General features: G+C 35.4%; 1 long non-coding RNA gene across 1 annotated transcript in view; it reads right to left on the minus strand.

Annotated features, from left to right (window-relative positions):
• LOC128554491 (uncharacterized) overlaps window positions 1-13,498 on the minus strand; it is a 40,926-nt gene extending 27,428 nt beyond the window's left edge. Inside the window, exons 1-2 of the long non-coding RNA XR_008369623.1 lie at window positions 13,369-13,498; window positions 12,337-12,446 (exon numbers count right to left, since the gene is read on the minus strand). This is a non-coding gene — a long non-coding RNA (uncharacterized LOC128554491). The remainder of the gene's footprint in view (window positions 1-12,336; window positions 12,447-13,368) is intronic.
• Window positions 13,499-13,865: the final 367 nt, after the last annotated feature.

Genomic DNA, 13,865 nt, shown 5'->3' on the forward strand with positions numbered 1-13,865 from the left:
AATAAATATATAAATAAATAACTATTAATAGAATTAAGAAATAATTTACAGAAAAACAACAGTGTTTTAACACTATTTATGCACGATGGGTGGTTATATGTCGGGCGTAATAATTTCACGAGGGCGCAGCCCTCGTGAAATTATTTGTACGACGTATTACCACCCGAGTGTATGAATTGTGTTAAAACACGGTTGTGCTATAAATTATTTCGATTTTGATATGCCCGTAATCTAAAACAGTAGATTAAATATAGAAGCGCTCTTTCTTGGTCGCAACCTTTGACGTCACCGCACGTTAACGTTAAGTCATTCTAGCATAAGAGTGTTTTAACAGAGACAAGCATATTAGAATGATAAATAAATAAATAACACATTTATTATTCAGGTGCATTAGTTCCTGCTAATATCATGCATCACGAGGATGAGGGAAAGCTTATTATTGCAGCAGGCGACAATTGGGATCACAACGAATACACAAGGGATGGTAAAAACACCACTCATGCCATGACAACAATTCTTGTCTTTCCTAAATCAAACAGAATTGGCAATGCACAGAGGATAACCAGAATACCAGAAAAAACAATTGATAGTTCTTCAATACAAGGTATTGGTCTATAAAAATAAGTTTGACTTAATTTATGGAATAGTTTGAAATAGTACCTATTGCAACTGTTGGGAAGTTCCTCTATTGCCAAAGTCGAATCTTCTCAAAATACTAAAGTCGAAGACATTGGTATAGTATTGCCTCGACTTTAGTGACATGCAGTTTTGCACAGATTTCAAGATTATGAAAAGCTGTGGTTACATTTCTATTTGATAATTTTCATTTTCAGGTGGAAACCTCACTTCAGTGCTCACATATCAGAAGCCAAACGACAAACCAAGACCGTATTTTCGTTCACCTTCAAGCAAAGATGAGAACTTCCAGAACCGGAGGCAGCAAAAGTCATGAAAATGAAGGATTTTTTGTACAATTTAAGTCGTCTACATTTGTTTTGTGATGATAGATTTGAAAAAGAAAACACCACCTTGGACGATATTTCAGTCTCAGATAAAATTAGACCAGCTTGCTGAGTCCTCAGATGTTGTTTTTAATCCAATTATAATGTCAACTCCTACCCAACAGTAGTTGTAAGTGGGGGCTTACAGGATAAGGTCTTGAGCATCACGTCTGAATGTGTTTCTTATGTTCCTAATCTATGTACAAACCAACAAGAAGCGGATACTAAAATGTTGCTTCATTCCAAGTATGCTGCTGATGAAGGGGCTCAGACACTCACAATTTGTAGTCCCGACACTGACGACACTGACGTCTTACTTCTTTTGCTGCATCACTTTAATGCTCTCACTATTCCTAGAGTCTTTTTCAGGACTGGCAGAAAGTATATTCATACTGATATGACGAGATATATCCCAGTACATGAGATCTTTGTCTCGCTGTCCCCAGAGCAAAGACATATTCTGCTCACTGTATATTGTATCACAGGTTATGATGCATGCAGCTCATTTTTGGAATTGGCAAAAGGTCTGCATTTAAATTAATGATGAGCAAAGCAGCATTATTCGAGGGTATGGGTTGTTTGGGCGATGTTCCGGATTTGACTAGTGTGCAGATCAATGCTTGCACTAAATTTGTTGGCGAATTGTATGGGCAACCAAACTGCACCTCTTTGACTACGTTACTAGCAGAGAAGGTTTTTAAAAATAAATCTATCAAGCCAAGGCGGTTACTCCCAACAGATAATAGTTTCATTTTACATCTGCAGAGATGTCTGCTACAGTTGATTTGTTGGAAAAGTGCTTTGCTCCAAAGTCCTGACGTTCCAAGCCTAATCAGTTTAGGGTATATAACTGATGCAGCGTCAGGGCTAGCAGTTCCACAGTTTATGGCACAACCTGCTGCTATTCCAGAACTACTTGTGACCTTGTCTGTAACTGTGTGGATCTTTGTGAATCTAGTTGTTGTTGTGCATCTGCTGAACAACCTTGCACAACGGCTTGTGTATTAAGGCATTTGTTGATGACGTTGGTTGTTGCAAAAACATATATACATATCTTTCATGTGCTGTTCAAGATTAAAGATACAAAAACCAACGTGTAACGTGACTTCATGATCCTGAGGTACGTTTATGAGTTCAGTTTGGCTCTCCATGAAGTACACATAGTTTCTTCATTACCTCTTTGATGATTCTAATAAAATGCTTATTCTATACATTGGTAAATACAAATGTTGCTGGTTTGCTAAAATTCAATTCCGATCACAATCAATCAAGGTACTTAAATTGCAAAATAATCAAGGTGATTTAGAGACTGAGCATAGCATAGAACAAATGTGTAAGAAAATGTCTAGTTGATGTACACTTTATTTAAACATTTTATTTAGTTTCAGTACTTAGAGGTTTTTTAACAATTAGGTATTTTGATTCAAAAATATCTGCTAAAATTGAATCTGAATTTTAATTACATTACATTAGCATTTTTATACCATATCTATACATGTATAAGAAACTGAATTAATTTTCTGACATTGTAAACAAATAAAGTTGACAAGTGTTTGTTCATGTTTTCGGACATTTTGCCTTTTTTAACATTTGAATGGCTTAACCTTTGCTCCTTTTACCTTTTAAAGATCTAGTACCAAATACAATACAATCAAGTACTTTAACACTCTTTTTCGGTAAATTATGGTAAGTATTTACTTATAAAATGTGCAAATTAGGTTAAAGTGTATGGCAACACAACTTGAAATCCCTTTAATTCTTTGTTTTTGTTGAGTACATTGGTGTAATTGTACCTTAAATTTACCTTAATCTTATGTTTTGTTTTATTTATCTGTTACATTAGCACTAATGTTAGAGCCTTTCTCGGCGGGGATTTTATTTACATTGTGTTGTTTAACTTGTTGAAAATACGGTAAGTGCGAGGTTGGCATGACCAGTTTCCTTTATATAGGCTACTGACCGTTCCAAGGCGGTGCCCCTGTTTTCAACTTGCTTCCTGTCTCTTGTATTTTATATTGCGTGTAGAGTCTTTGTTGTTGGCATTTTATTAATTGTCCATCTTGTATTTTGTGTTACGTATGTAGTCTTATTATTTTTTTCAGTTACTAATATTGTCTTTTCTGACTTGTTGGGAATAGGGTAAGTGTGAGGTTGGCATGCCCCAAACGCGTTTAAACCCCCAGTTTCCTTTATTTAGGTTACTGACCGTTCCAAGACGGTGCCCCTATTTTCAACAGGTTGTTTTGTCTGTCTTGTATTGTGTGTTGCGTGTGTTTTCTTGTTTTTTGTAAGCGTTTTTCCTCAGCCCCACTCCCCCCTTTTGCCCCCTCCTTTCCCTTACATTTACGCTACTTTTTGCATCCCCTCCCCCTTTACTTTTAGTAAGTTTTCGTGACTCCTCTTTGTTTTGGCAGCCGAATCCCCGACGGTACTTGATTGTTTTTTCCTACATGTGTGGGTGCGTTTGTAGGCTTGTGAGTCTATAATGGTGCCCTACTGTTTTCTTATGTGTTGCTTGTTTGTTTTTCTATGTTATTCAGTTGATCGTCTTGTGTGTTTATCTTTGGAAGATGAGTGTCTGCGCTGTTGTGGTTTACGTTGTAGTGCGACTGTTTTTAAAGAAAATGGCATTCCCTTGTATATTCTTCCTTGTTTAACTTTCCCCTTCGGATTCCTCCCCCACCCCCGACCCCATTTCTGCCCTTACCATTTCCTTCCCTTTAATAATTTTTAGCTTATATTAATAAGTACTTGTTGGACGTTTAAAGCAACCCGTCTGAAATATTTTTCCATTACAGCTTCTTTTTGTTGTGGGCCTACTATGTAAATGCGTGGCTCTGGGGCTATGTTTTTGGTGCTCTGTGCTTCCGAGAAATCTACCCTTACCTTTTATCTTTTCTAATAGCCTACATGTTATATTATCCCTTAATCAAAAACTTTACTATTTCCTGCTTTCATCGTGACATTACTTAAGAAATCATGAGGTAAATAGTCGATTTTAGGACATTTGACCTTCTGACCTTTAGTTTGACCTTGACATTTATCTTGGATGATTGTGAAAGTATCACAAATGCATTTTCCTGATTTATTTATATATTACTTTCAAGCGATTCTGAATTTTAATTACTACTTAAATGAATCAGATCGGTTATTTACCATTTTTTTAATGTTATAGAACGGTGGCCATCTTGGACGCCATCTTGGATTTCTCCACGGTAACACAAGAAATATTTATAAAATGATTTTTATGAGTTAGCTGTAATGTTTATGTCCCAGATTATATCATTTACACTGGATTGACTGCTACTTTCTCCAGATTATAAAAGAAAACTTGTGGTGGAGGAGGGGTGGGGGTGGGGGGGTGGGGCCGATTTTTCGGCAATTTTGACCTTTGACCTCATATTTGACATTGATGTTGACCTTGAGTAGGAGGTAAATTGATGTATTTATTTTACACTTTTTAGATATAGATATTTTATCAAGTTTATTTGGAACTATGTTTTTTAATAATTTTTTAATGGTACCATATATACAAAGCCCTCAGTGTTATTAGAATGGCGGCCATCTTGGACGCCATCTTGGATTTCTCGGTCCGCACCAGAAACTAGAAAAACCTGCCGGGCTTCTGTAAAACTTCAGTATGTCCTGAACAGTTTGGTATATGACATATTTCGTTAACTTTCCGGGCCCAGTTCAATTCTAATTGGAGACTTTTTTCCTTTCTAATAACACAATTTACTCAGTATCTTTGTGATCCTGTACTTACTGCTATTATCATTATTAACATTATTGTTTAAAATAATGTTTATTATCTTATTATGTATCAAGAAAAACCACTTTTAATTTTTGTCACAATATACTTCAGTACTTTAGATATATACGTTATGTAGCCTATTGTACATTGTAATTTTACGCCAAAATGTCTGTAACATAACATCACCATTTATGACGTCATATATTCATAACGTTGTTTATTTCATGTCATATTTGTTGACTTCCTGACGAGACATAATTGTCGAAACGTTGAATAAAAATTGGTTTAGCCTTGGAATTCTCCAGTTCTTCTCAATGGTAAAAGCATCTTCTATCACCTACTACATTGGGTTTGTGAAAAAAATCATATGTCACATACCTAGTTATGGTAATACATGACATGGTTAACACAGTCTATGATAAGAGACAAGTAAATCTCATACTACTAGACTTCAGCAAGACTTTCGATGCGGCCACCCATTACAAAGTCATACTGAAAATGCATGATAAAGGAGTTAGATTTCAAAGTCTAATGTAGATTGAGAGTTTCCTTGTTAACCGAATCCAATCCGTTGTCTTCAATGGCACCAGTTTAGATGCTATCCCGGTCCCATCTTGTGTTCCTCAGGGGTCGGACCTTGGGGCCCTGATGTTTCCAATGAATATTAATGACCCCTGAGGAATACACCCCCCCCCCCACACACACTCCAAAGACCTCCTTTTGTGCAGATGATACAGCAATCTACCTCACACTGTCATCTGCTAATAATCAGTTTCCCTCAAAAATGACCTCAAAATGTTAGAAGAGTAGAATTTAGAGTGGTACATGTATATTGAATTCAACCAAATGCCAAACTATCCATGTCACATGTAGGAAATATCCTATTTCCACCCAGTAGTCACCTCGGCTTAAAAGTTGATTGTGCCGTGTGGCGGCCGTAAAATGTCTCCCCGTACATTCAATAAGGGCTGTTATATTTCGATATTCTCAGCTCGTTCAGCACGACTTTTATATCGTGTTATTGGTACTGTTTAGTTTCTAAACATGACCGTTTCGGCCTAGGTGGTTCTACTACTCCAGTTTTCAAAGCCTTTGGTATTGTATAACCAGCCCCTGGATATGGCGCCTGCTTTTTAATTTTGTCTTCTGACAGTTCCTGTGATATGCAGGCTCAATAACCTCGGATCCCCGTTCTAAATTCCAGTTTGTTTAGTTCTGCCCATTGTTTTCTCGTTTGGGGCAAACCCACTTCTTTTATCTGGGGACCATACGCCACTTTTTATGGAATTACACGCCACAACACGTGTATCATTGAAGGTTCCATGTGCACCGCCATATGAATACATCTGCGGATGTCTCTAAATTGCTTTTTGTACTTCTAGCATGTGTAAATGTTGAGTTCTGGTCAACCTGGGGCTAGAGGGCGTGGACGGTAGCGTGCATTTTACTACCGTCCATGAACAGGCTCAATCAAACCGAGCCTGCACACTTCGTTTTTTTCGTGTTGAACGACCTATGGAGTTTCCACTTTTTCTATTTTAATACCTTTGTGTGGATATATCTAATAATCTGTCATAGGACGCCTAAATCAAAAAGGTCAATAAAGAAAGCAAATAAAATATTAGGATTTCTGCGCAAAATTTCAAGGTGAAATCTGAACCCCTAAAGTCCATGGCTTACCAGACTTTTGTTAGACCCCAGCTGTAAAATTGCTCTGAAGTTTGGTCACCATATACCCAAACCCTTTAAGACAAGATAGAAGGTGTCCAAAGACGGGCAGCTCGTTGGATTAAGGCTGACTACCGTAAAACCTCGTAAAACCTCCAGGGGTACAGACATGCTATAATTCCTCAATCTTCGTCGCCTTGATCTCCGACCTATTGATTACAGACATTCTCTTATGTATAAAATCCACAATGAGTTAGTAATTGCTATATCCAAAGGCTGTGTAGCTCCCTTCACTCCCTTAGCACGTCAATTCCGTTCCCCTTGTTACAATATATTCAGAGCAACTACAGATTAATACGTAAAGTATTCTTTCTTCCCCCAGAACAGTATATTACTTGAATGATCTCCCTCTGCCTTTTTCCACCTTCTAAACACTGAGTAGTTCATTGCAGCATTATGCTGTATTGATCATGTCTTACCTTAAACTGCCTAATAGCGGCTTTAATTCTTTTAACCTTTAACCAAACTATTTTAAACTATCATTTGTTGCAGTTCCGTGTATTTGTTCCGTGTTTAGTGATTGACCCCTCTACATTTAATCGCTACGCTTTCCTATTTGATTTTTTGTTTGTTTGTTTTGGGTTTAACGCCGTTTTTCAACAGTATTTCAGTCATGTAACGGCGGGCAGTTAACCTAACCAGTATTCCTGGATTCTATACCAGTACAAACCTGTTCTCCGCAAGTAACTGCCAACTTCCCCACATGAATCATAGGTGGAGGACTAATGATTTCAGACACAATGTCGTTTATCAAATAGTCACGGAGAACATACGCCCCGCCCGAGGATCGAACTCGCGACCCCGAGATCCTTAGACCAACGCTCTTACCTACTGAGCTAAGCGGGCGGGCTTTCCTATTTGATGGTGCGACGACTAATAAAGTGTAAGACTCCATGATGCTTTTCTCCTAAATTATACATACAACGGACGGAAGGAGTTGATTTTTTGCCTTGCACCTTTCTAAGTCGTGTCCTTAAAAGTTAGGCTCATGGTGCTCTGACTTCAGACAAGTTGTTGAGTACATTGGTGAAATTATACCTTAGATTTACCTTAATATTATGTTTAATGTTAGAGCCTATCCCAGCGGGGATTTTATTTACATTGTGTTGTCTAACTGGTTGAAAATAGGGTAAGTGCGAGGTTGGCATGCCCTAAACGCGTTTAAACCCCAGTTTCCTTTATATAGATTACTGACCGTTTCAAGGCGGTGCCCTATTTTCAAATGGGTTCTGTCTGTCTTGTGTTGTCTGTTGCTTATGTTTTCTTGTTTATTGTAAGCGATTTTTCCTCCTCCTCTCTCCCCTAATTTCCCCCTCCTTCCCCCTTGCATCCCCTTCCTTTTACTTTGAGTTTGTTTTCGTGTCTCCCCTTTATTTTTTGGCTACTTTTAAGTTACTTTTGAACTGTGTGAAACATTTAGGAATTTATTCTGATTGGATTTAAATTGACCTGAACAGGATCTGTATTATTTTTACATATAATTGGATTTTACGGCTTTTTGACATTTTTGAATGAATTTTTATTGTTATATAATTTTATGAATAAAAGTTTGGTATTGTTAATTGATGCTGGTTTACTTTCTGTTACTGTTTTCTACTTTTTGTTACTTTTTCCCCTATTAACAACTTCTCTCCCACCAATCACAAATAAATAATAAATGGCAAAGGAAAATGAAACTGACTAATGGGTTCTTTTCTCCTAGTATGTATGTATCTATATGTCTGAATGATAAAATACTAGGATTCACATTGATCAGAAAAGAAAATGACTATGTTATAAACTACGTAATAAATTCAAAGTATTTCAGAAACAAAGCTCACTGGACTCAAATACGGCATATTTAAAATATATTTCGGCGTCTTTTCCTTGTGATATTTTGAATATGTTGTGAGAATGAAAACATACGTGTCACGCACATTTAAGTTTACAAAGATTTATTCTGAACAAATCCAATGAAATAAACATTACTACTTATCTACATACATGTAAAATATAACATGAATAAACTAAATATGAATATTTTCACGCGGATATATATTTAAGAAATCTTGAGCAGGTTAAAAAAAAACAAAAAAACCGACAAAGCTGTTTACAATTCCTCCTTGTTATCGATACAATTTCAATTGCTATTTACAAATTAAAGTATTCAATATTCTCTATTTCTTACTACTAAAACTTGTTTTTGAATTACACATCCACGAAATTTAATACCACTGCTTATCAATGCATGGCTGACATCAACCTAATATAGTGCAAACAAAACAATTCTGTATTCATCTATATAATAAGTAAAGTTGTAACCTGTGCCTTGGCTTGCATACTGGGAATTTACCTTAGTTCAGTAGGTAAGAGCGTTCGTATACGGATCGCGGGGTCGTGAGTTCGATCCTCGGGCGGAGCGTGTATTCTCCGTGACTATTTGATAAACGACATTGTGTCTGAAATCATTAGTCCTCCGCCTCTGATTCATGTGGGGAAGTTGGCAGTTACTTGCGGAAATCAGATTTGTACTGGTACAGAATCCAGGAACACTTGTTAGGTTAACTGCCCACCGTTACATGACTGAAATACTGAAAAACGGCGTTAAACCAAAAACAAACAAACTGGGAATCTACAAAAATTGCTAAAAACTTTTAATACATGTATCTATCAATACCATTCGTCTTACTTTAAACATAATGTTGTTTTTAAAATAGCTGGAAAAATTATGAATAAAGAATATTAATGCCTTGCACTTTATCATTTAATAATGATAATGATAATAATAAAATGTATGCTTGATCTCGAGTTAGAGGTCTGGGCCCTATACGCTACAGATAAATTTGTAATGGTGACTGTTGGTGCCAAGTTGCTGCAAAGTAAAGTTATTGATCAGCCCTAAAATGACTTATTGCTTTGACCTCTAAGTGTAACCTTGGTCTTTAAAGTAGGGACTGAGTCTTACACGACATAAAGTTTCTCATAATGGGAAACGTTTTTGAATCCCTTGATAAATGGATGAGTTAGGAGACCGCAGATGAAAATGTGCTCTACACCAGTGACCTGAAAGTGGGACTCTGACCTCTAAGCTACGTGTCTATGTCTGGCACATGAAACATCATTTCACAATATGGTAAATTTGAGCCAAGGTATTTCAAAAATTCTTCATTGACCCCATACGAAGTGTAACAGACGGTCGGAACGATGAAGTTTATTTCCATGTCCCCTTTAAAAAAGACAATAAAGATTTGTTGTTCTTACATGCACAAGACAGGTTGTGGTACTTTTAATTTCAATAAAGTGTTACAATTCTTATAATGTTATGTATAGCTCAAAATTATATTCAACACAGATATTCAATCCCTTAAATAATTATTAGGGGCCAACCATTATTAAACCATTCTTTAAGGATGTCAGAAATACTAACTGATATTCCAGCTTCAATAGTGTAATACACATAATGGCTTTAGTTTCAGAACAAATTCATTTTTGTTCATTTTGTCCCCTGAAAACCAAAATATAATAATCTGTCTTCAGAACAAAGATATCAAATTTAAAGAAGGTTTGATAACAATATAATTACGTTGGAATCGGTCGCAATAACTAAATAACTATTATTTCCATTATCGTTACTAATCAGAATCAAACATCAGATAAATTCACCTTCTATTCAAGTTAGGATATTCTACTTGAAATAGTTCCGCTCATAGTGAGGATAGCCCGCCCACTTAGCTCAGTAGGGAGAGCGTTGGTCCAGGATCGCGGGGTCGCTAGTTCGATCCCCGGGCAAGGTGTATGTTCTCCGTGACGATTTGATAAAAGACATTGTGTCTGAAATCATTCGTCCTCCACCTCTGATAATTCAAGTTGGCAGTTACTTGCGGAGAACAGGTTTGTACTGGTACAGAATCCAGGAACACTGATTAGGTTAACTGTCCGCCGTTACATAACTGAAATACTGTTGAAAACGGCGTAAAAAACCAAAACAAACAAACAAAGCCGATAGTGAGGATTCTAATAGTTTTTAATAGATTATATAAATACCTTCCCAAGGGCGTTAAAGCGAGTTGGCATTTCATTTTGAATGGTACTGGATGTCACATATCTACGATTGTGCCAGAAAAATACTCAAGTCACCACCCACTGATTTTCTAAATATCGTTTTTCGAATAAAAATATTTTCAAAATCGTGCAGATGTATATGCTTTGAACAAACCAAATTCTTTTCATCAAGAAAATGGTACAAGGACACAAATAGGTTTTAACTCCGTCTACTCTTGCTGCATCACGGCATATCAATTAACTATATATTGTGACTCAACTTGACGGTATATTTTAATGTGATGATTCATACATCCATATATTTCAAGTAAATGTGTATAAATATTGAATTTTGAATATTGTGACAACTAGTATTCTAGTATTTCTTATCCTGTTATGCTCTGGTTCCTATAATTTGTAAAACATGGATTTCACAGCGGATATTTGTTTGTTTTGGTATAAATATGAAATATAGGTTATTGACACCGTTGCAATAGTTTCAGGAAAATGTAAGATATGGGTTTCACAAGTGACAGTTATTTTTGATCTTTCATTAAAACAAACCCATTTTCTTTTCATTTCATTTTTCAGATAAACTATACAAAGTTTGTATATTTGAAAGTTTCCACTGTGAAAAATACCAAATATATTTTGCTCTGACAGTCGAATAAATTAAACTGAAACGTGATTAATTATGGAATGATGTGTTTTAACACAAAGGTTTCTATTAATCAAGAAAAGTACAGTACAGATGCTATCGTTTCAAACTTTCTACTGTTGAGTGAATTTTTATTTGCAGGTCTTCTCTTGCCTGTTATTTTCTAAACCCTTAATATCAGTCATTAATTATATAAGTTACACTTGCTATTTTCAGATATAAATGAGTTACACTAATCTGTATCAATTTGATATTATTCTCTAATAACGATTTTGTTAACAGATTTATGTTTGAAACTATGAAAACTATGGATTTGTAACATAGGAAGTCCAAAGAGTGATCGGACGCCTGATGTTTCTTTTGACGTCAATTTCAAATTATTACAGAAAATACACGTATTTGTATTAAAAGTGTTATCCAGAAATATGCATTTTCAATCGAATGTGGTAAATATATTGACTAAACAAACGTAGCACTAAACTTCACATTCATGCATGTCGGTATGTTTAATCCCAATCTTTTGTAAACTATAATACTTAAAGGAGTTATTAGAACTGGCATTTCGCAAGTATTATAGCGGTGTGTATATAATGTATATAATTTGTATTTGATATCGATTGTCCGATTAGCTCAGTTGATAGAGCATCTGACTTGCAAGCAGAAAGTCCCAGGTTTGAGTCCTATATCGAGCTGCACATTTTTCCTCTCCAATTACTATTTTACCTTGAGTATAGTAACTAGCCTCAGAATCCTAGAGCTAGGATGAAGCAATGGCTAGGTTAGTCAAAAGAATCTGGTTTGTCTTTACAAAAAGGAGGGGGGAATGTAGCAGTGTGTATATAACGTACATAATTTGCCAATAATAGCGATTGTCCGATTAGCGCAATTGGTAGAGCATCTGACTTGCAAGCAGAAGGTCGCAGGTCCGAGTCCTTTACCGGGCTGCACATTTTTCTTCTCTCCTATTACGTATTTTGCAAATTGTAACTACAACTACACCATACGTGGTACATGTACATGACTTCCTTACAATAGTGTGTACATGTTCATTTCATGGTGAATATACCGGAAACAATATATTCCTTAATATGATTTTAAGCCTTCTAATAACTATATCTAAGCCCTCTAAAGTGTTTGTTCTTTCTTTTGAATCAATGCATTTGTTTAAAGGATACGTTAACTTTTCAAGTGCATCTTGATTGAAGGCTGTCATTATATTGTACACAAGAACGTTGCATAACAACGATGCTAGCGTACATATTTTGTTGTCGTGATTAATGTCACCCTGCAATTTAAAATAGATAAAACATATCTATAAGTGCTCATTAATCAAGGAAAAATATCTTAAACGTCTAGTACCCTAAGTACATATGTTTAATAACACTCTTCTTCTTAAACTCAGTACTAAAATTTATGCATGATTTCTTTTTATGATTTATTATTTCGTGTTGTTTTCCGTTTATATGAAGTAATTGAAAAATAAAGAAATTCAAAAGAAGACAGAAACATAAAACTGGTGAATGCTACATTATGACGGAATCCTAAATATAATTAGACAAACGTATTAAGAAAGATATTCACAAAGGCTCGACGATATAGTAACATGACAAATCAAAATGTCAACGGATACTTTTCATTCACCCCACTTTTGGCAATCTCTTTGTACAGCCTTGGCTAAATGTAAGATTTTACACAAGTAACCAAGGACAGATTTGAACAACATTCACCTCTGTAGCCTCAATACTAATTATAAATCCCTAATATTGATTATTCACCACAATGACGCAGATGATATATTTTAGACCATATAGCAACCAAATAGATTAATCAAACTGCACCAAAATATACCTTATTTTTTTAACAAGCGTTTAGTTATGTTAAACAACAACATGATGTCAATATTTCAAGGCAACTTAAATATATTTCTTTTAGTTGGTATGATTAAGGAATTTGAGTATGATGATTTATATAGATATTCCCTTGAAAGTATATTAGAAATGATTAATATTAAATAGCTCTACCTCATTGCATACTTATTAAATGACATGTTTTGGTTACATGGAAAGTATACAAGACTGATAAAAATTTCAGTCAGTTTTTATTTTGTAAACAAGCAACACTCTACAATATGATTAGAAAGCTGAAAATTAAATTCAAAGAGAAAACTATTCTTAACATATTCAGTAAGTTGATAAACAAACGGTTACCTTTTTCACATCCCCAAGACCTTCAGTGTCAAGTAAAATAAGAACAGTACCCTTCTGCTCCGGGTGGTTAATGCACCATACCCAAATGCCTTTCGTCTTTGCAATTGTGGTATTCCCAAGAGGAAAGCCTTTAAATTTTGAAAAGTTGAAATTTATCGCAATGTTGGTAACGTAATCAAATTATAATGACATCATCCAATAATTCTAGAATTTTCGTAGTTGTCATATTTTTAGCAGATGTATTCGATGTGAATGGATGAAAGGAAAGAGCTGGGCATTGATAAATAAATATACATTTGTTTAGCGAATAACGTAAAATATATCATTGTACTTCATCGATAAATATACTATAAACAGAGTTATTGTACTTTCTCTTCAGATCGTCCAGCATGGCAATTATTTTGTGTAAGTGTTCTGTTGATTTTTTCAGCTAAAGTGGTTCCAATACTCCCGGTTTGATGTGTTTCGGTTTTGTTTAATCACCCCCTAAATATGGT

This window comes from Mercenaria mercenaria, unplaced genomic scaffold (assembly GCF_021730395.1).
Source record: "Mercenaria mercenaria strain notata unplaced genomic scaffold, MADL_Memer_1 contig_5074, whole genome shotgun sequence".
Taxonomy (NCBI): domain Eukaryota; kingdom Metazoa; phylum Mollusca; class Bivalvia; order Venerida; family Veneridae; genus Mercenaria; species Mercenaria mercenaria.